Consider the following 21,889-nt stretch of genomic DNA (forward strand, 5'->3'; position numbering starts at 1 on the left):
TAAAAATATCGCATAAGTAAGACTTTCTTCATGGGAAAAGTTGATAAGCACTACAGACATGAACTGGTACTGGGTGCAAGACAACTAAGTTTGATTTTAAAGAAAAATTGTCTTGCCTTAGGGACAAGGGTTAGCGGTACCATGGACATCCGGGTATGAAACAGTTGGGGGCAACGTCGGAAAGCCAAGGTCTCTAGTAAGCGATATAGAGTATCCGAGCATCTCGATACCAAACTGACAGTATCGGTTCTTCGACAGTAGTAGCTGTGAATTCAAACTACTCAGGGCATCAAGACCACAAACCGACCACCACTTTGGAAACTCACAAATTTTTCTCTGTTTGAAGCAGGAACAAAGCAGTATAGAATGGCGATTCTCAAAGGACGAATGTCACCAAACGTAAGCTCCTTAAAATCTTCATTTTCTTTCATTTTTAGCATGCATCACTACTGTTCATACCTCCCATTTTCGTAGCTTAACACAGGTAGAACTTTTTTGCCTAGGGGGATCAGCCTCATAGTTCCAGGTAGAAATACTCTTCGGTCAGGATGTTTTACGTAGCTTAACTCAGGCAGAACCGTTTGCCTAAGGGGATCCAGCTTATAGTTCCGGTTAAAATTACTCTTCACTCAGGTTGTTTTGCGTAGCTTAACTCAGGTAGAACTCTTTTACCTAGGAGGATCCAGCTCATATTTCTGGATAGAAGTACTCTTCGCTCATGTTGTTTTACGTAGCTTAGCTCAGGTAGAACCTTTTTTCCCAGGGGGATCCAGCTCATATTTTCGGGTAGAAGTACTCTTCGCTCAGGCTGTTTTCATAGCTTAACTCAAGTAGAACCTTTTTCTCCTAGGGGATCCAGCTCATATTCTAGATAGAAGTACTCTTCGCTCAAGCAGTTTTACGTAGCTTAACTCGGGTAGAATCTTTTCGCCTAAGGGATCCAGCTCATATTTTCGGATAGAATTACTCTTCGTTCAGGTTGTTTTACGTAATTTAACTCAGGTAGAACCTTTACGCCTAGAGGGATTCAGTACTTTATCCATAATAAAGTGCGCCAACCCCTGGTTATATTTTCTTTCAGTAATACAGGGTACCAACCCCTGGCTATATTCCTCTTCAATAATATAGGGTACCAACCCCTGGTTACATTTCTTTCAGTGATACAGGGTACTAACCCCTGGTTACATTCCTTCTTAATAATACAGGGCGTCAACCCCTGTTTACATTATCTTTCAATGATATAAGGTACCAACCCTTGGTTACATCTCTCCTTAGTAATACAAGGTACCAACCCCTGGTTACGTTCCTTTAAGTAATACAGGGTACTAACCCCTCGTTACATTCCTTTTTAGTAATACACGGTACCAACCCCTAGTTACATCCCTCCTCAGTAATACAGGGTACCAACCCGTAGTTATATTCCTTTCAATGATACAGGGTACCAACCCCTAATTACATTCCTTCTTAATGATACAGGGCACCGATCCCTAGTTACATTCCTCTTCAGTAATACAGGGTACCAATCCCTGGTTACATTCCTTTTAGTAATATAGGATACCAACCCTGGATTACATTCCTCCTTAGTAATATAAGGTACCAACCCCTAGCTACATTTCTTTCAGTGATACAGGATACCAATCCCTGGTTACATTCCTTCTTAGTGATATAGAGCGCCAATCCCTGTTTACATTATGTTTCAGTGATACAAGGTGCCAACCCCTGGTTATGTTCCTTTTCAGTAATACATGGTACCAACCCTTGTTACATTCCTTTCAGTAATACAAGGTACCAACCCATAGTTATATTCCTTTTTAGTAATACAGGGCACCAAACTCTGGTTACATTCCTTCTATGATACAGGGCACCAACCCCCGGTTACATTCCCTCGGTGATACATGGCACCATCCCCTAGTTACATTTCCTTTCAGTAATACCGAGCGTCATTCCCAAGTTATGTTCTTCTCTCTATACATAGGGTACTACCCCCTGGTTGCATATCCTCACAAATAGCTTGTTTATACTACTCTATTTATCTTCCTTTCAACAAATTAGATAGCTTATAGCTTTCTCTAATAACTCATAAAAATTTTCTAGTGCCAAACTGGAGAAGAAAAATTGTGTTTGTTTGTCCGTTTTTTATGGCTTTGCAGGCCCCAGCCGTAGAGCACATATTGCAACGAATTAAAACTTGCAATTCCAATTCCTATCATAAGAAAGAAGTCTGATCATTGATAATGTGTTAGCAACTCAGCTTTTTAAGATTCATCTTTTCAATTTCAGATAAGGAAAGCAAGCAACTAAGATTGAGTCATCATCTTTTCTTCAAAGAGCATCAAGATCCAATCTAAGGTCAAAACAAACGAGCAAGTCGAGAATCAAGATTTGACTCCAGAGGAAACATAGATAGGAATTTTGTAACTCTTAGTTTGCAGACATATGTAGTTAACTTCTCTTTTTCTTTTGATGTAAGCAGCAAGTAACAGCAAAAACAACGATAGCAGCAGCCTTATCTCCATTTTTCGGTAGTCCGAGCTACCAAATTTTTCTCAGATCTACACTGACCCGATTCCTTTATAGCCAAGGATATGTAGGCAACCTCGGAAGCAAGGTTCGGTCACTTTTTTCACAAGTGCTTTCATTGGAGTGATACATAAGCAAAATTAGCTATAGTATTCACTTTCTTTGCACGAAAATACTTCATGTTCTTGAGCAAAGAGGGGCAGCTATAAATATGTAATTTTTGCTCTTTCTATTTCTCCTATATTATATTTTTCTAGGTTTATTGTGTGTATTTATAGATTTTATAATTAGACTTTAATTATATTGTTAAGGGATTAAAAAAATTGGGTTTTTGCATTTGTGATCCAAATTAGGCCGAATTTTGAGGAAAATTAGCAGCCCAATTCATTTGACCTAGTCCAATTGTTGTCTTGCCAAGACCCAGATCAAAACGACGTAGCTTCATAATAAAACTACATCGTTTCACTTAATGAATTCAAGACTCGATCTCACCCATTGATCACCCCTTGATCTAATGGTCCATATTTGATCTCTCAAGAGATATATAACCCCTTGAGAATCTGAAAATTGCCCCATTTTGAGACCTAATCCCAACCCTAAACTCCTCTCTCCTCTCTCTCTCTCTCTCTCTAAAATCCTCTGTTGTCGCCACCTTCTCTATGGTGGCTCCGCCGACCGAAAATTGCCACCATTGACCGGCCACCACCAAAGACCACCCAACCTATACCAATATCTTCCTGTCTTTACCCTCTCTCCTAATTTGAGCCCCAAATCTTCAAAACCGCCTCTAAATCCGTAAAATCGAAACCCTAGATTGCAGCCTCTTACTTCCCTCTTCGATTTCACGATGAATCGGCCACTACACCCCCCATAAAATCTACATGAACGTGTAGATCCCAAGGAGATCTACACTTTTCTTTTAAATTCACCCCAAAAAAAATGGCACCACCACCGGCCAGCCACCCCCCTGTCGCCAACCTGCTCTCACTGCCACTCCACTACCTCACCACCACCAAGCACACCAAGCCGCTGTTTTTGCCTAGATATGACCTGGGAACGACTCTTTCTAGGATACATGGTGTTGAAATCACTATTCGGCTTCCCCGAATTGGTGTTGTAACATCTGCCACCTAGAAAAATTCGTTCGAAGGTCGCTTGTCATTATTTGTCACTGCTCGCGTCGTCCCTGAGATTCATGGATAGTTTCAAGAATGCTCATTTGGTATAACATTCATTTCCTCATTTTCTTATTTTATGTTTTCACATTTGGTTTTGAATTTAGTTTAAGTTTCTCTATTTAAATTAGTTGTTACTCTATAATAAGTATGTTGTTCTAGTTTTGTGCTTAATTCAAAAAGTAGTTAAATTATTTATATAGTTAGTCAAATGATTAGTTGTTACTAATCGTGATAGATTAGCAATGTTCGTTTAGTTTCTATTTCGGGCAATAGCTTGTCGCTCGAGTCTAGTTTGCATAAATCTAATTCATTCCAATCTAGTTTGTTTGAATAATTAGTTCAATTACATTTTGAGTCTTGTTTCTGTTTTGCTAATTCTTACTTAGGTTTGAGTTTGAGTATATGAGTCATTCATGTGTGAATAAAATCTTAGTACTTGAGTTTAAAGTACATGGTTGTTGGGTATTTTACTGTTTAAGCATGCTAGAAAATACAACTACTTTGCTTTGTGTCAGATTTTTGGTAAAAAGTGGACTGTTTTGGCACATAAAAGTTAGTCCTTTTGGACAAATTTTTGGTGAACTAAAATCCGGTCAAAAGGACTTATTTTTCCTACTTAAAGAGCTCATCTTTACACACTCTACACATATATTCGGAACATCTTTTACAAAAAGAAAAGGAACACAACTTTGAGAGAAAAATAGCAGCCCACCACTTAATAGTAAGCTGAAAGATTGTGAGCTTCTGTGAGCAATTCTTAGAGTGCAAATCTTCGAGAAACATAGAGAGGTCCTTTAAGAAATTTCTGAAGTTGTTAGTTACTAGTTCAAGTGTGTTTTTGCTGAATTTCCTGGGTTAATTCTTTGGTCATAAGTTTTTGGTCCGCTGTTATTTGTGGTTGTTCCTGCTGTTTTTGTTGTTATTTCTGCCGCTATTACTGTTGGTTCTTCTTGTTTTACTGCATTAGGTATTCCCCTTTACCCTTAAGAGTATAAATCTTGTATGAAGTTATGGAACATGTGTTCGTATTGGCTATTTAAATCTGTCTGAAGGTTTTGAAACATGCTTTAAGTTGACCGATAAAGTGTATGTTCAAATGCTGAAATCCTTTTGCATAAACTTGTTTTCGTTTAAGCCCAAACAAATTGCTATTTGAGAGAAAAATAGCAGCCCACCACCTAATAGTAAGTTGAAAGATTGTGAGCTTCTGTGAGCAATTCTTAGAGTGCAAATCTTCGAGAAACATAGAGAGGTCCTTTAAGCAATTTCTGAAGTTGTTAGTTACTGGTTCAAGTGTATTTTTGCTGAATTTCCTGGGTTAATTCTTTGGTCATAAGTTTTTGGTCCGCTATTATTTGTGGTTGTTCCTGCTGTTTTTGCTGTTGTTTCTGCTGCTATTACTGTTGGTTCTTCTTGTTTTACTACATTAGGTATTCCCCTTTACCCTTAAGAGTATAAATCTTGTATGAAGTTATGGAACATGTGTTCGCATTGGCTATTTAAATCTGTCTGAAGGTTTTGAAACATGCTTTAAGTTGACCGATAAAGTGTATGTTCAAATGCTGAAATCCCTTTGCATAAACTTGTTTTCGTTTAAGCCCAAACAATGAAGGGGTAGAAGCTATGTGATTGTTTCTAGAAACATTTTTTTAAGACCGACACGGAGGGATGCAATAGCCGGAATCCGTTTGATTCCAATGAGCTTTATCATACTCTAATGATGGATTGTTAAGTAAAAAATAGTTTATTATTAAACTCTTGTTGGCCTTCTGTATTTAACAGGCAGGTTGTAGATGTAGAATTTTTGAAAAGAATCTATCTTTATTTTCAAGGTTTAAGATCTAAAGTTAGCAAGGAAATAATTTGCTCCTAAAAGTCCATTTCTTCTTACTACTTATACAAGTGGGTTCTCTTTAAAAGTTTAGCTATCTTTCACTTGTTTAATTTTCTTTATAATAGTTGATTTCATAAATTACTGGAATTTGGAAGATTCACTTATATTGCTAGTTTATATAACTTAAAATGGGAAAACCATGCTAGAGTAATTTAAGATGTAATGATGTGATAATATTGCAATGAAAGTTCATCTCATGTGTAGTTCCTTTTATTTTTCTCTTTTTTATGATTAAATGTTTATATTTTTACCTTTTAGTCACTATGGCGAATGGGCATAGATCCATGAGCCAATTGAGAACCAAAGTAATTAATTTAAGAGAATCTTTCAGAAACCACTATGTTTTAGTGGTTATTTACTAGTTGTAGCTACCATTTACTATATTACTTTCTATAGCTATGTTTTTAGATTTTTTAGAGTGTATTCGATGTATTTAAGCTACTGTATTCATGAATACAATAGCATTTCTAGGCGTGAAACAGGGGATTACAGCTAGACAGATTTTTGTATTCGACTGTATTCATGGCGTGAAACATGGGATTACAGCTGGATAAATTATTGTATTCGACTGTATTCATGGCGTGAAACATGGGATTACAGCTGGACAAATTATTGTATTCGACTGTATTCACGGCGTGAAACAGAGGATTACACTGTTTTAAATGGAAAGTGAATCAATTAACATAATAGACTCCTAATATAACTCAACAAACTCAATTATAACACACAAATTTTGTATTTCCATTTATAAAAAAGATTCTCAACCGAAAAACACCCCAAAAACATAGCAATCTTCAGAGAAATTATATAATACATCTGAATACATAAATTATATTAATTAAAAAGAATATCTGAATACATTCATGGAATATAGCAAGATAGTGAATACAATGAAATACAATGGGATACATTGAAATACAATGGGGAAAAAAAAGACAATGAATACAATGAAATACATAGAATGCAGTGAGATACATTGAAAATACAATGAACAAAAAGACAATGAATACAATGAAATACAGCGAGATACATTGAAATATATTAACATAAAATTCAAGTTGCTCATCCCCCAACTCCGTCGTATTTGTTCAAGAACAACCCTAATGTCGTCTCATTGAAGCAGCATCGGTATCCAGTCCTTGCTCACCGTCACCGTTGTCTTCGATTACCGACGATTAGCACATAATTACTGGCGAAATAACGAAGGTTTTTGTTGATCCGATATTTTGCATCAGAGAAGCTGACAAGATCAATCTTTACAAACAAACAAAGAAGCTGATTCTCCTTTTAGTTTTCTCCGTTGGACAAGATGGGGACGCCTTTTAGCTAGGGTCAAATATTGAGAAAAAGAGTTGAATCAGAAAAACTTTTTCGCTCTTGCTAAGATTAATAATAATATAGATAAAATTACTACCCACGTTCGGCGGAGGAGAAGACATCGGGAAGTAGAGAGAGAGGGAGAATAGATATGGGTAGGAGTGTACAAAGAAAACCGACAAATCGCATCAACCCGATAATCCGAGTCAAACCGGAAAAAAAACTCGACTATGGTTTGGTTTGATTTAGTTTGGTGTTGGAAAAAAAAATCCGACCATAATTGGTTTGGTTTGGTTTTAACTAAAGAAAGTCAAACAAAAACCAAACCAACCCGACATTATATTTATATATAGAAATTTTAGATATATTTAATATATAAATATACTTATTGTGATGTAACTTATAAATATTTCTTAAAAAATTTCATAATTTTATCTTTTAATGTATTGTTTCAAGGTTGGACTTAGAACTTTTGAATGCTTAGCCATTAATATTAGTAAATTAAATAAGAAATTTTTACATTCCTATGTCATATAGGAAACTATATTACCCTCAATGTTTAAGGTTTGATATAATTACATTTAGTATACCTAATTATCAATTATATACCATTAGTGGTTTTTAAGGGTATTAATTACACTCCTAATTTAATGGTATTTGGTAATATAGTTTTCTATATGGTATAGGAACGAAAATTTTCCATTAAATAATGCAAACAAAAGCCCAAACCAAAATCAAATCAATACTAAAGCTAACAAAAGACATTCAATTTAATATTACGAACGGGAATATATTGAATATTTATCTTTTTTTTACAATAATTTAGATAAAAATACATAACCTATTTTTATTTTTCTTTAGCGTTTAGTCATGTAATTAATACTCCCTTTTTAGTCTATTTATTTAACATGACTTAATACCTTTAGATTATGTTTATTTTTATTATGGTTTTTTAATTAGCGATATTTATATTACATAATTTTATTATCTTTATTGTTGAATATTTTAGGATAATGCCATGACACATCTCATATTTTGTATTATTTTCTTGAAAAATACTTTATATAGTTGTATCTTATTAGGATTAAAGAAATATTTTGAGCATACGTTATATGTTTTATTCTACGAAGATTTTTTCGAGAGAAAAAAACCCGAGAAAAATCGAGATTGAAAAACCCGAGCTTTATTGGTTTGGTTTGGTCTTTAGATTTAATAACCCGACACAATTGGTTTGGTTTGATAATTGTATAATTCGAACCAACCCGGCCTATGTACACCCCTAGATATGGGGTAGGGTATAGGAGAAATTTAAGGGGATATGAGAGAGAAAAATAATACTAAGCTTATTTTATGGCATAAGGGTAGGAGGTGACCATAAATAGATATTTGGCTATAACAAATCAAAAGGCAGCTATGGAATATAATTTTTAAAAAGGGTATTTATTTAAAATAAATAAGGTATCAACCTTTGCTATAGGAGGTAACTAATTCTTATTTAAAGATGAATGAAAGACATGGACTAGTGTTTGAATCTTTCAAATTTTGTTGGGCCTTGGCAATAATAAAGAGAGAACTTCATTTATAGCCCATCGGGCAAAATAAATAGCATCCGGTAGCCCGAAATTTCAATATGCATTTTATAGCCCAAAAATAATTCTAGTGGCTAGCCACCGAACTATATATCTGCACCACATGCCTTCAAAGCTCTTCATCAATGGCCCTAGGTTTGTCCCTAGCCTACAACTCCAATGGAAAACCCTTCTCTCCAATAAATTCCAGCTCCAGTTTGTCAGCTTACAGGAAGCAGCAATCAAATCTTTTCTTTCCTTTGAGAAAAGTAGCTTCCTTTTCACAACTACAATTCTTACTTTCTCAATTTTCAATTAATCATAATGTATATTTTCCTCTCTTTTCTTGTAGAAATGTAGGCGGCAGAGTCGGGCCCTATTTATCGTTAGTGGGTTAGATTCCGGCAAAAGTAATATTCAAGGTATCCCATAATCTTCAGCATAACAAGTTCATAGTAACAACAGTAAACAAACAAACACAGGTTCACTGGAGAAATAATTTTCGACCCGAAATGGTTTAGCCGGAAAACTTCACGGTCGTTGGAAAAGCTATATACCGGCCAGATCTGCCGAAATTCAAATTAGCAAGCAAACCATCTTTCAGATCTAGATTTTTATAATATCGAAATCCCCAAAACAGTAACTAAAACGAGAAGAAAGAGTCGCCAGATTTAATGAAGGGTCGCCGGTGTTTGAGTTTCCGTCCAGATCTAAAGCCAACGAGATCGAGCACAATGGGTTAGACTAACTAGGTTTTGATTTCAATTTCACGATAAAGTTCGGTTCTTCCATCCAAGATAAAGCGTCCCTTTTTATGTTTTTACAAAGGTGCAAGTCGTTGGGTTTCTACTTGGGTTCAATCTGATGGCTTTCCTTCTCTCCTTCTTCCTATTTATTTACCTTTTTATGTTTTTGAATCCACTAATAGAAAATCATTCTCAATTGTGTTATTTTGTCCAATGTAGAGACAGACCATGCAATACATTTTTAGACTGTATTAGACTGGAGAGCAATTTTTCTTTTTTGGAATATTGGAAAGAAAATCTGTCACTATACAAAATACATACAAAATTTGTCACTATACAAAATTCATACAAAATTTGTCACTATACAAAATACAAAAAATATACAAAATAGACTGTCACTATACAAAAAATATACAAAATAGACTGTTACTATACAAAAAATATACAAATAGACTATCACTATACAAAAAATATACAAAATAGACTATCACTATACAAAAAATATACAAATAGACTGTCACTATACAAAAAATATACAAAATAAACTGTCACTATACAAAAAAAATAAAATAGACTGTCATTATACAAAAAATATACAAATAGATTGTCACTATACAAAAAATATATAAAATAAACTGTCACTATAAAAAAAATATACAAAATAAATGTAACTATACAAAATATATACAAAATAGATGAAACTATACAAAATATATACAAAATAGACTGTCACTATACAAAAATACATGATACACTCCAAATACACAGTGTGCACACATTACACATACAAAATTGTATATAATTTATATACACTATGTTTACATATTAGAAAATACACATTATATACAATTTTGATACATTGTTCAGACAGATTATACATTCACGATACAAAATACATTTGGGGTACACAAATATATACACTTTAGATACACAAGCACACTCGAGATAGGCTCAATATACACCAAGGATACACTGTCGTACTAGGATACAATATTTATACATTGCAAAATAAATATTTATATATTGTGCCAGGCAGGGGTCGAACCTACGACCTTCAGCTTAAGAAACAGGCGCTCTATCCACTAAGCTACAGGTGCTTATGTTGTCATACTCATTCCTTTCGGCTACTATATGCAATACTTTTGGGCCGAAGGGCTATTTTTTGTAAGTAGGACAAAACATGGGCTATTAAAATTTTGAGGGGCTATAAAGGGTAGTTTTCCCAATAACAAAAGGAAAAGAAAATTGAGTTTGGACCTAGGTGGTAGGTAGCCCATTTGTTTTATCTCAAAAATGCCAAAGTCCATTAGCCCATTCTCCAATAACCAACAATTGGCCCAATGGCCATTTAAATTCAAAACCGGCCAATAACCGGGAGAAATTCAAAAATAACCAGATTTACAAGTGGTCATTCAAAAATAGCCACATTTTAAAAGTAATCGAAATTTAGCCACTTTTCATGTAAAGATAAATATGAATGAAAACACTGTGCAAAATTCGAAAAAATACTCCAGCATAATATACTGCAGTTCCAGTATAATATATTGGTCCAGCATAATATACTGCAGTTCTTGGAACCAGCAAAGTATACCGGTCCAACATAATATGCTGGAAGTTCATACACAGGTGCACCGAATTCCAGTATATTATGCTGGACCGATCTCTGCTGCAGCAAAATAGTAGTTATTTTTTAATGACTTGACAAACGCTGGCTATTTTTGAATGACCAGTCCGAAAACTGACTAGCCCGTGCTATTTTAACCCAATAGCCTAGTACCAAATAATTTGGCCCAATGACCATGTGATAACTAAAACGGGCCAGCTTTTCCAATACAAGTGAGCTGGCCCATCATTGATTCTCCCTATCCTTTTTATAACAAAAAAAATTAGTTTATTGTTTAAACTATTTTAATAATTTAATTAATTTTAAACGTGTGCGCTTTAAATTTTTTATTCATGGACCGGCTTGCGTAGCATGATGTTTAACACTTAATAAATTAATTCAATAATCTCAATAGCTTAAGTAATTCTCAATTTAGTTAATCTTTTGCTATTATCGCGGATTCGCTTGCGTAGCGCGATAGTGACATTTAATAAATTCCTAAACTAATTTTCTCAAACATAAATAGTAATTTCTCAAAAGCACTACAAATAATTGATTGTCATGATTTCAGACTTGCTTGCGAGGCGATTATGATAAGTTAACTAATTTTGTTTTCGATCACGCATTCGTTTACGTAGACCGGTCATGATAACGTAATATTCTCTAAGTCATTATTTAGTAATTCTAATAATCAAGCAATAAAAGCGGACATAGGAAAAACATAAAAATCATATAAATCACAGTTTGTCCAAAACTAATTCAAGTCAATTTTAGTCAATAAAAGCAACTGTGCTAGAACTACGAGACTCGGGTAATGCCTTACACCTTCTCCCCAGTCAACAGAATTCCTTACCCGGGCTTTATTTTCGCAGACCAACATGAAAAGAGTCAATCTTCCTTTGAATAGGGATTCAAATAAAAGGTGACTTGAACACCCAAAAATCAATTCCAAGTGGCGACTCTGAATAATAAAATAATCCCTATTTCAAAAATGTCACTTTAATTAAAAAAAAAACTTTTTAATATAGGCAACTTTCTACTTAAAAATGAAACAGGAAACTTTTTTTTTTGGAGTAATAATAGGATTTATATTAGTTTACTAAATAAAAGAGGACATATTACATGCCATATTGTTTGTAGAGGTAGTCATAGGGGTAGGTATTCCCGCATATAAAATGCTACTACTATTGGGGATATTTTGATTACCAAAAGTCCTAAGCATATTACATACTGAAAGAGGCACTTGTGTTATATAGCTGTCTTCCTGAGTTTGATCCTTCGCCTGGAGATGCTTTGCAAAAGGGGGTGGATAGCAAAAAGTTTTAGGCTTCCTGACTTATATTGTTTGTTTTTCTTGTTTTTTTGCTTTATTGGCTAGTACATCCGCCACTGAGTTTCCTTGCCTGAAATTATGTTGTAGTAGAAGGCCCTTCTCTTAGCGTATTAATGACTTGCAAGATTGTATTAGGTTAAATAATATTGCATGTCCGTTATTAATTGCATTTATTAATTCCGTCGAGTCTGTCTCTATTATGGTGGTAGTAGGCCAAACCTGATAGCCAACTGGATTCCTTCATGAAGTGCCTGCAATTCTATATGAAGTGGAAATAGCCCATTGTAGTATTTATTAAACCCTAATATCCATTTTCCAGTGATGTCCCTAAATACACCGCTTATACCACGATTTTGAATTGTGAATGCACCATCAGTGTTTAATTTTATCCAACCTTTTGATGGTGCATGCCAACAGATTTGGATAGTAATTTTTTTTGTTGGTTGGGGGTTTGTTTTGGCCAAGTAATGAAACTCAGCCGTGTGATTGGTGATATTTGCAAGTGAGGGGATGTGATTAGTGTTATTAATGTTGTTACTATTCCTATTTAGCCATATTCCCCATATTATAAAAGGTAGGAAGTCTTCCCATTCTATGTAGATAGGTTTCCTGCTAGGTCTAAGACCTTTGATGTATATTAGCCAGTGATCCATGGTAGCAATTAGCTGATTTGTCAAACCTAATTTGGTCCATAGTGGCTGAACCGTAGGACATCTAGTGAATATATGGACAATAGATTCCTCTTCTAGTCGACACATTGGGCATTGATTACCAATGTTAATACCAATATGGCTCAGATATTGACGACATGGAATTCTATTATGGAGGCATTGCTAGAGGAAGAATTTCAATTTATTAGGGCACTTAAGCTTCCATATCCACATGAATTCTTGTCGGGGGGTTATGGTGCTTTTGATAATATTGTGACAGCTTTTGCTACGAATAAACCATTAGTATTGAGTTTCCAGATTGGGGTGTCAATGTTTCCTTCACTAAGAGGTATAGGTATTTGATCAATTTTTTATTTAATATCGATTGAGATATTAAAAGATATTTTTGATAGGTCCCAATTATTGTTAGAAATTATGTCCTTGATTCTTAGGGTTGAATCTTTTTTAGTTAAGGGACCTTCAATGCAATCCCTGAGTGATTGAAGGTTTGGAATCCATGTGGATCTCCATAGGTCCAATTTTGAGTTCTTGCTTGGTTGCCACCTAATTCCCTTTGAGCAGATGGACCAACCTTTCAATATGCTTTTCCAGATGAAGGAAGTTTAGTTTTTTTGAGTATTACTGGTGTATTTGGTGATGATAATTTTGGACCATAGAGTGATTGGATTTGTGAGCATTCTCCATGCCAGGTTGGCCAGGGAAATGAGGTTTTTTGTCTTGGTCTTTTTAAGTCCCAGTCCCCCCCTCCTCCTTTGATGTTGTAATGTTGTTCCAGCTTACATAATGGATTTTCTTTATGTTGTCGGTTGATCCCCAAATAAAGTTACGTTGGATACTATCTATTTGGTTGAGTACTTTATTTGGGAGATACGTATATTGCATTGCATGATTGGGTATAGAATTTAATAAGGAAGTGGCTAATGTTGTTCTGCCAGCAATATTAAAAAATTTGGTTTTCCATACAGTTAATTTTTTCTGCATGTTTTCAATTATGAATTGATAATCTTTTGGTTTAGGCTGGCTTTAGAGTATGGGGTATCCTAAGTATTTACCAAAGAAGTTATTGATTTATATGTTAAAAAATTTGCCACTTCCTTTGCTACATTAGGAGTACAGTTCTTAGAGAATATTATCCTAGATTTTTGTAAGTTGATACTTTGACCAGATAGATTGCAAAAGAGGGTGAGGCATTTTTTGATTGCTTTGCATGAGAGTGATAAGAGTGAAATCATCTGCAAAAAAGAGGTGAGATATTTCGGGACTTCGTGGATTTAGGTGATTGGGTCCCATTGACAAATAACAACTTCGTGGGAGATGAATCGAGAAAACATTTCCAGGTAGAGTATGAAATTGTAGGGTGAGAGGGGACAACCTTGCATGATTCCTCTGCTAGGTTTGAAAAATTCCGTAGTTGATCCATTGACTAGAATTGCTATATTGCTACTACAAATACAATTCATTATTAATTTAGAGATTGATGGGAGGAAGTGAAAGAATTTGAGCATTCGATAGATAAAAGACCATTCGAAGGGGTCGAAAGCTTTTTCTAAATCAATTTTTAGGATCATGCTTGCCCTTTTTCCTTTAATTTTCTTAAATTGATTAATCAATTCTTGGATAATGATTGCGTTGTCACTAGTCCTCCTGCCTCTGATAAAACTGGATTGGTATGGGCTAATCAGATCATTTAGAAAGGGTTTTAATCTGTTTGCAATTATTTTTGTCACCACTTTGAACACAGTGTTACAATAAAATTTGGAGGCATAAGTTAATGACAGAGGGACCCACAACTTTCCAGTATTTCTGATAAAAAAAGGGTAGATCCCATCAGGTCCTAGTACTTTAAACGGTTTGAATGAGAAAATTGCTTTAGTGACTTCACACGGCATTAAGGGGTTGTCAAGACTTTTTAGGTCAATTTTTTTATAGCTAGTAGGGTCATGAAGGATACTAATCCAATTGGTGGAAGTGTGTAAAGTGTTGAAGGAGTTTTGAAAGTGATTCTTTGTGTGATAAAATTTCGGATGGATCATTGATCCAATTGCTAGCATCATTTTTGAAGAAGATAATTTTATTTTTTCTTTTGTTGTTAGAGGCCATGATATGGTGGAATCCAGTATTGGAATCGCCTTCTTGTAACCATAAAATACGGGACCTTAGTTTCCAATAATCATTCTATATTTTTAGGAAATTGTTGTACTCAATTTGTAAGGAATTTTCTAATTGTTATAGGAAGGTGCTTGTATAATAGTGACTGGAATTTTGTATTCTTTTTAATCTGGCTAAAATTCTTTTTTTTTTTTTGAATAAGTCTCCAAAAGTTTCATCCTTCCAAACTTTAATATTATTAAGAAAAGAGTTTGTCGAGGTTAAATAGTTAGACTCAGTCCAACTATTTTTTACTAGATTAATAAAGTGGGGGTGTCTACACCAGTATGTTTCAAGCCTAAAAGGTTTAGGAAGTGAGATATTAGGTCTAGTGATTATTTCAAGGAGCAACGGGTTGTGGTCGGAGTGGGTTTTTGGGAGGTGAGTGACTGAAGCATTTGGAAAACAACTAATCCACTCATTATTAGCTAGAATTTTATCAAGCCTTTCCGTTATTAAGCCCTTCTTTGATTTTCTTCGATTAGTCCACGTATATTTACAACCTTTAAATCCTAGATCAATCAGGTCACATTTGTTGATACAGTTATGTATTTAGAACGGTTTCTATTCACTAGATTACCACCTAATTTTTCTGATGAATCTAGAACATCGTTAAAGTCTTCTCCTACTAGCCAAGGCCCGTGATAATTAGCATTCATATTAATAAGGTTATTTCACATTTGATTTCTAATATTAATATTAGTACTAGCATAAATAGAGGTGAATAACCAAGTTTTTCGAGTAGGGATTACCTTAATTGTTGCACTGATTTCTTGATTCATACGCCCAAAACTATGGATATTGACCATATAGTGATCCCACAGAATAACCATGCCATCATATTGCCCTTCTGCGGGAATCTCTATCATATCAGAGAATCCAAAGGGGTTAATGAGAGACATGTGGTTGTCCATCCTAGTTTCCAACATAGTGATCATGCATGGGCGATGCATGTCGACCATTTCCCTTAGGTTTAGCCTAAAGGTGTCATTATTTCCACCATGTACATTCCAGATGATGAAGGAGATTGGCATGTTCAGTTGATTGTCCAGTTGTGAAGATCTCCATTCTCCAGTACTCTTGGTGCATGGACGGGGTTCCGCCTTTGAAAGGGAACTAGAATCATTGCATGTTGCCCTACTGATGGATCTGCTGAGGGCCTTATGTCCATGGTGCACTTGTAGAGTGTCACTAGACAATTGAGCACTTGCCTCTATTCTTGCATCTCCGTGAAGATGAATACCTTTATCTCGTCGAGATTTGAATCTTCTATCACTAGTTCTGGTAGTAAGTTAATAGGTGGTTCCAGTGCCTCCTCTATCATTTCCTCTTGATTTGGTGGGTTTGCTTGAGTTTGAGGTTGTGTTGGATTTTGATGGGGGTGGCAGCAGTTGCATGGGGTGGTTGAGCTTGGGTTGCATGTACATTCCAAGGGGTAAAGATTGGGTTGATGCTTGTCACTATTTCTGGTGTGAAAAGGGGTAGATCCATCACTAGATGGGTGTTCTGAATTGGGACAAAGTGAGGTGGTAGGTTCCATTCTCCCATCATCATTTGAGTGATGTTGGGAGTTGAGTTTGAAGCCACTGGGTGTAGAATGTTGTTCACCCAGACGTGATTCATGAAATTATTCATGGATAGGCGAATGCCCTCCGAGATCGGTTGAGCTAGATAATGGGAGTTTTGTAGAATTATCACTGTCTCCCTTCCATTCAACATTATATTGAAGGATAGGGCATGTCCTATTATCCCTAGTTCTACCCAAGATAGTGGTTGATGGTGCTGGTAGTGGGGGTCCGATGAAGATCGCAGGGATATTTTGCATTTGAGGGTTGGGTGGAGCTTGATTTGCCATGTTTTGGAGTCTGTTGAGTCGGAGTATATGAATGAGACTGTGACGTATCCTTTGTGATAGAGGAATCCTTGGCATTTTTTGGAGAGGGTATAGAACTTATATCGTGAATTGTGAAGTTGTTAGATTCACAAGAGATTGCAGTATCTATTGCAATGATAGGAGATTTTGTTTGCATGTTGTTTGGTAGGGATAATGTGTGATTTTTATTTGTGAAATTGGTAGATTGGGCTGGGGATACGTGTCCCATGTTATTGGCCATTTGTGCCATGAGTGTTTGAGGGGCGGACAAGTAGGATTTGTCATTAGAGGCATGCAATATATTATTAGTAGTAGTTTTAGAGTCGTTGATGTTATAGGCATAATTAGGAGGGGGTTACTGACGTTCTTGGAGGGTTTAAGTGAAATTGATATGGGGTGTCCTCCATTAGGGTAGACATTTGTCCATTAGTAGTGGTATTATTTTATAAATCATTATTAATATTTAATTTATCAATTATTTTATCTGTTGGCTGGTTTATGGTTTTATCCAAAATCATGTCCTCTTCCATCAGGATTGAAAAGTGGTTTTTTGTTTGTAACTTAGTTTCGTGTTTTTGTTGGTCTTCAGTGTTGTGAATTTTTCCAGTCATATTCATATCTAGATAGGGGCTTTTAGTGCATGTTTTATAACTAAGTGTTTGAGAGCTGAGGAATTTACCTGTGTTGGCGTCAAATATATTTACATTTATACCTACCTGCCTTGCTTGATTATTTTGGGATTTCCTTCTTCATGCTTTTTTTCCTACCTTTGGAGAACGTGACATTCTTCCATTCTTCATTGGTTTTATGAGTCTGCTCCTGCATGCTGTACTCTTGTTGATTTCCTTCTTTTTCATATAAGACCTGGGTTGTTGTTTGTTGTTTGGATATGGTGCATTAAGTTACTGAGTGACCCAAGTATCCACAGTTTAGGCATAGTAGCTTGTCGCACTCGTACAAGATTTCTTGGTTATGTGATCCTATCCACACTTTGGATTTGACTGCTTTATTCAATGGCAGTTTCACACAGAGCCTTGCATAACGGCCTCGCAGGGCAGTGGATATGCAAGCATCCACTGCCTACTTTTTCCAAGATTTTTTTGTCATAAAATTCAGTTGGAAGTTGTGAAAGCCGTACCCAAACTGTTGTATAGGATTGTTTGGCTTTTGATGGGACAAAGTTTGGCTTCCAACGTTGAACTGATAAGAAATGTCCAAAGATGAACCATGGACCATTTTGCAGTGCATTAATCATATTTTCCTCTTTGTTAAATTTAATTGTGAAGTAATCTTCACCAAGATCAATCAGAGGAAAGTTCTCTGTTGGTTTCCAGATATCTGTCAGTTTTCTTTTGAGTATTTGATGGGAATTTTTTTCCCCTGAAGTTGGATTATTACAGAGTATCTCCAAGGATAGTAAATACGCTGTTTGTCTTTCCCAGTTATTGGAAATGTGTATTCATCCTTTTTGTTTTCTTGAAATGTTTCTCCTTCCTCCTCGTTTGTATCAACTGCCATAGGCAGTAAATGTGGGGGTGACTGGAATATGGAGAGATTCCTTTCATTTTCATTGGACAAAAGTTTTTCTTTGAAAGAAGTATTTTGGTTGGTTTGGAATAAGTTAATGTCGGGGGGGTTTGGTGGAAGGTCTTCTAGTTCACTATAATCATCCATTTGTATTCCCAGAATTGGATATAGTTCTAATTTTCTGCAGGTAGGGATATTTCTAGAGTGAAGGCAGAGGGATATTTCTAAAGTGAAACAGCAAACTTTGTCAAAAATAGACTTGGAGGAGAGTAACTGCAAATTACCCATCATCATATATTTCCAACATTTAGATTTCACTTCAAAGAACTCTTATATATGTAAACCCTCTAGTAGAGATAACATTCTTAGTAATTACTTGTAATCGATAAAACTTAAATCGAACTTTTTATTCTTTTATTCTGAGTCTTTTGCTAAATACTTTTCCAAAAAGGTGTATTTAATAAACTGCAATATTCTGGAGTTAGACGTGAAACTGCAAATCAAAATACCAAGGTTCATGTATGATGTGAGCAAGATTTTGTTTTAATCTTTATCAACATTTAGTCAATTACCTCTTGATTTTGTACAATTAAAGTTGATTTTCCATAGCATATATATTAATTTACATTAGAAATACCATATCAACTAAACTTTTATAGGTGAAAAAGTATAATTTTATTGTTATTATAGATAAGGAGACGATCCACATTCCAAATATTAGTTGGGAATTCGTTACGTTAGGAAACAGACTAGACTTATAGAATAACATCTCTACTCATTTCCTAATATTCAATATGATACTTGTGCTAATTAATGCTCAAGATTAAGTTAGATTTTGTTGATAATTAGTTTAGCTAGATCGGTACCTAGAAATCCCAATCTTAACTTTGACAATTATGTTTTAAAGACATCCCTAACAAAAAAGCATATCATTGGTATCTAAAGGCGTGGCTTAATTTGCGGAGGCAAACATTAGATGATTTTTTTTAATCTAAGTTTTGATGTATGCAAACTGGCTCGGAAATCACCGTAATGAAAAAAGGCATACCGTTAGACACTTTCGCTCGTCTTCATTTCAAGGAAGAATTGGACCAAATTAAATACCTTAATGGATATGATCCTTTCAAATATTTGTTGGTAAGAGGAAGTTACGAAGAACATGTTTGGCTTAGGAAAAGAAGATGATCCACACTCCTAATAAAAGTTCAACTGAATTCTCAACTTATAATTAGTTAAATAAAAATTTATGGTTAATTAACTAGATAATATATATATATATATATATATATATATATATATATATAAAGCTGAGAATGGAAAAGGTGATGTGGTACCTTTCAATACCCAGCAATTGTATTTATCTTTTTTCTCCATTTTTTGACAATTTTGCATTTTTTCCCCTATTTTTACGTTTCTCTTATTTTGTATAAGAAACCTAACTGTTGTTTGTTTATTTCTTTCTCCCAAAAGTTGCTTAATAATGACAGGCCCCTTCTCTTCTAACTCCCTAATCACAGTTGCCTCTGTTGACTGGAAAAAAAATGCCTCCCTCTTTTCTCTTACTTTTCCATCTCTTTCACTCTCATCCTTTCCGACAGGTAAAATCTCCTTTCATGTGATTATGTAGTTTAATTTTTGTTGTGGCTTTCGAGTATTTTAATAACTTTATTTGTCATTCCTTTTTCCTTTGTCAAGAGATCTAAAAGGGATTCCTTTGAGTCATTTTTCTCACATTCTATGACTCTGAAAAATTCTTTGATAAATTCATGATAATTTAGCGAATTAGGAGATCGATGCAGGTTTGATATTATTTTCCTTTTCATCGTTCATTCGATAGGTATTCTTGTATCCATTTTTTTTTTCTCTATATTTGTATCAAAATTTCCAACTTTGAACTTTTTTGACTGGTCAAAATAAATCATCTCTTCTTTATGGTTTTGAATCCGCCGTAAAATAACAGCGTAGGCAGTTGATGGACTAACCATTGACCGAATCCAGAAGATGTTTTCGAGAGGGCTATTTGCTGTTTCTCAACACCTGCAATAAATTTCTTTTAGAGGATGATGTATCCTAAGTGAAACAACAAAAGTCACAAAGGTACTTTCAAAGCCCATAAGGAATAGAGTGCTTTGCTTTCGTGATGCAAATACGAAGTCTACATTAGGCTAGAAGGACGGATCATGTTATGGCAGGGTGAACAATCATATACGAAGATGGGGTAATGTGATGCGACTATTGAGGGGTTGAAACAACTCGGTAAGAAGGTTAAAGAAAAGGCCATTCACTCTTTTCTCTGCCTTCATTTAATGTTTTTTCCAGTTGTTTCATTCAAAATTTATCCTACTTTTCCTACCACACCTACTTCGAAACTCATTTATACATGTGATTTGTTTACACGGGAGAAGTATCTACAATGTTTGTAGGAATACATGAAAATGAGACAATATAAACATAATTTATTTTTGTGAATGTAATGCATATAGATGCATTAATTTAAATGATATTTGTTGTTTTAATATTTCATACATGTTTTATTGTTCTTCTATTGAGTGTGATATTACTATACCTTTTCTTTTTTTTTTTTTTGGTCAAAACTCATTGACTGACATAAAAAAAATACAAAATGGTATTTGTTTTGTTTATTTCATATACAAGGTATGTACCCTCCAAAAACAATACTTCAATACACAAGTTTTAAAATTTGTGATGCAAGCAGTGGCAAGAGGATGTACTCTCCCTAATGATTTTTTTGTTGCTAATCAGGAAGTGTATTTCATCTATATAATTTTTCATCTTCGTAATCATTATACAACTAATAATAATTTAAATATTTTTATGTACGTTATTAGTAATTTTAAGATGAATTTTATGTAATTTCAGTGTTAATCTCTTTTCTTATTATTAATACTCCTTGAATCTGTCTTAACTCGATATAACTTAAATAAATTTCATTAGTAATATATGATTAACTACAAATTATAGAGAAGCATATGTTCTAACTAAATTAAAATTACGAATCAACTCAAATATATTTTATTTATATAAGTGTATTCTTTTCATTATAAAGAGATAACATCTAAATCCATATAAGCATACTAATCTTTTTATATATTTGCTTGCATTAATTCTTTTATGATCGCTCGAAGCGCGGGCAAATTTATTAGTTTTTCGCTAAAGCTTAATCATACGTACTACCAAGAATTGTTATAGAGTTGTCTGAGTTTGACATCATTGTACTCAACGACATTCTTCTATTGTTCTTTTTATAAAAACACTATTTAAGGCATGTTACTTTCCTTATAAAATGACACACTACGATATTGACATTTTTTTTTCCTTTTTTTTAACCTCTCAAGAATAGTAGTATCAGTTTGATCGGGGCATTTGCATCTATACCTGTCTTTTGGGTCACGCTTTAATTTGTACCCGTTTTGCAAAAAAAATTACAAGCGTATCCACTTTTTCGCGTAACTTCAGCATACGAGCCTGAAGTAGCAAAGGCAATCACGCA

At 34.6% G+C, this 21,889-nt stretch overlaps 1 long non-coding RNA gene across 1 annotated transcript; it reads left to right on the forward strand.

Annotated features, from left to right (window-relative positions):
* Window positions 1–19,816: 19,816 nt before the first annotated feature.
* LOC104211675 (uncharacterized) lies at window positions 19,817–20,917 on the forward strand. The gene is made up of 2 exons (XR_707205.2): window positions 19,817–19,976; window positions 20,339–20,917. It is a non-coding gene; the product is annotated as an uncharacterized lncRNA (long non-coding RNA).
* Window positions 20,918–21,889: the final 972 nt, after the last annotated feature.

Source organism: Nicotiana sylvestris, chromosome 5 (genome assembly GCF_000393655.2).
Source record: "Nicotiana sylvestris chromosome 5, ASM39365v2, whole genome shotgun sequence".
Taxonomy (NCBI): Eukaryota; Viridiplantae; Streptophyta; class Magnoliopsida; order Solanales; family Solanaceae; genus Nicotiana; species Nicotiana sylvestris.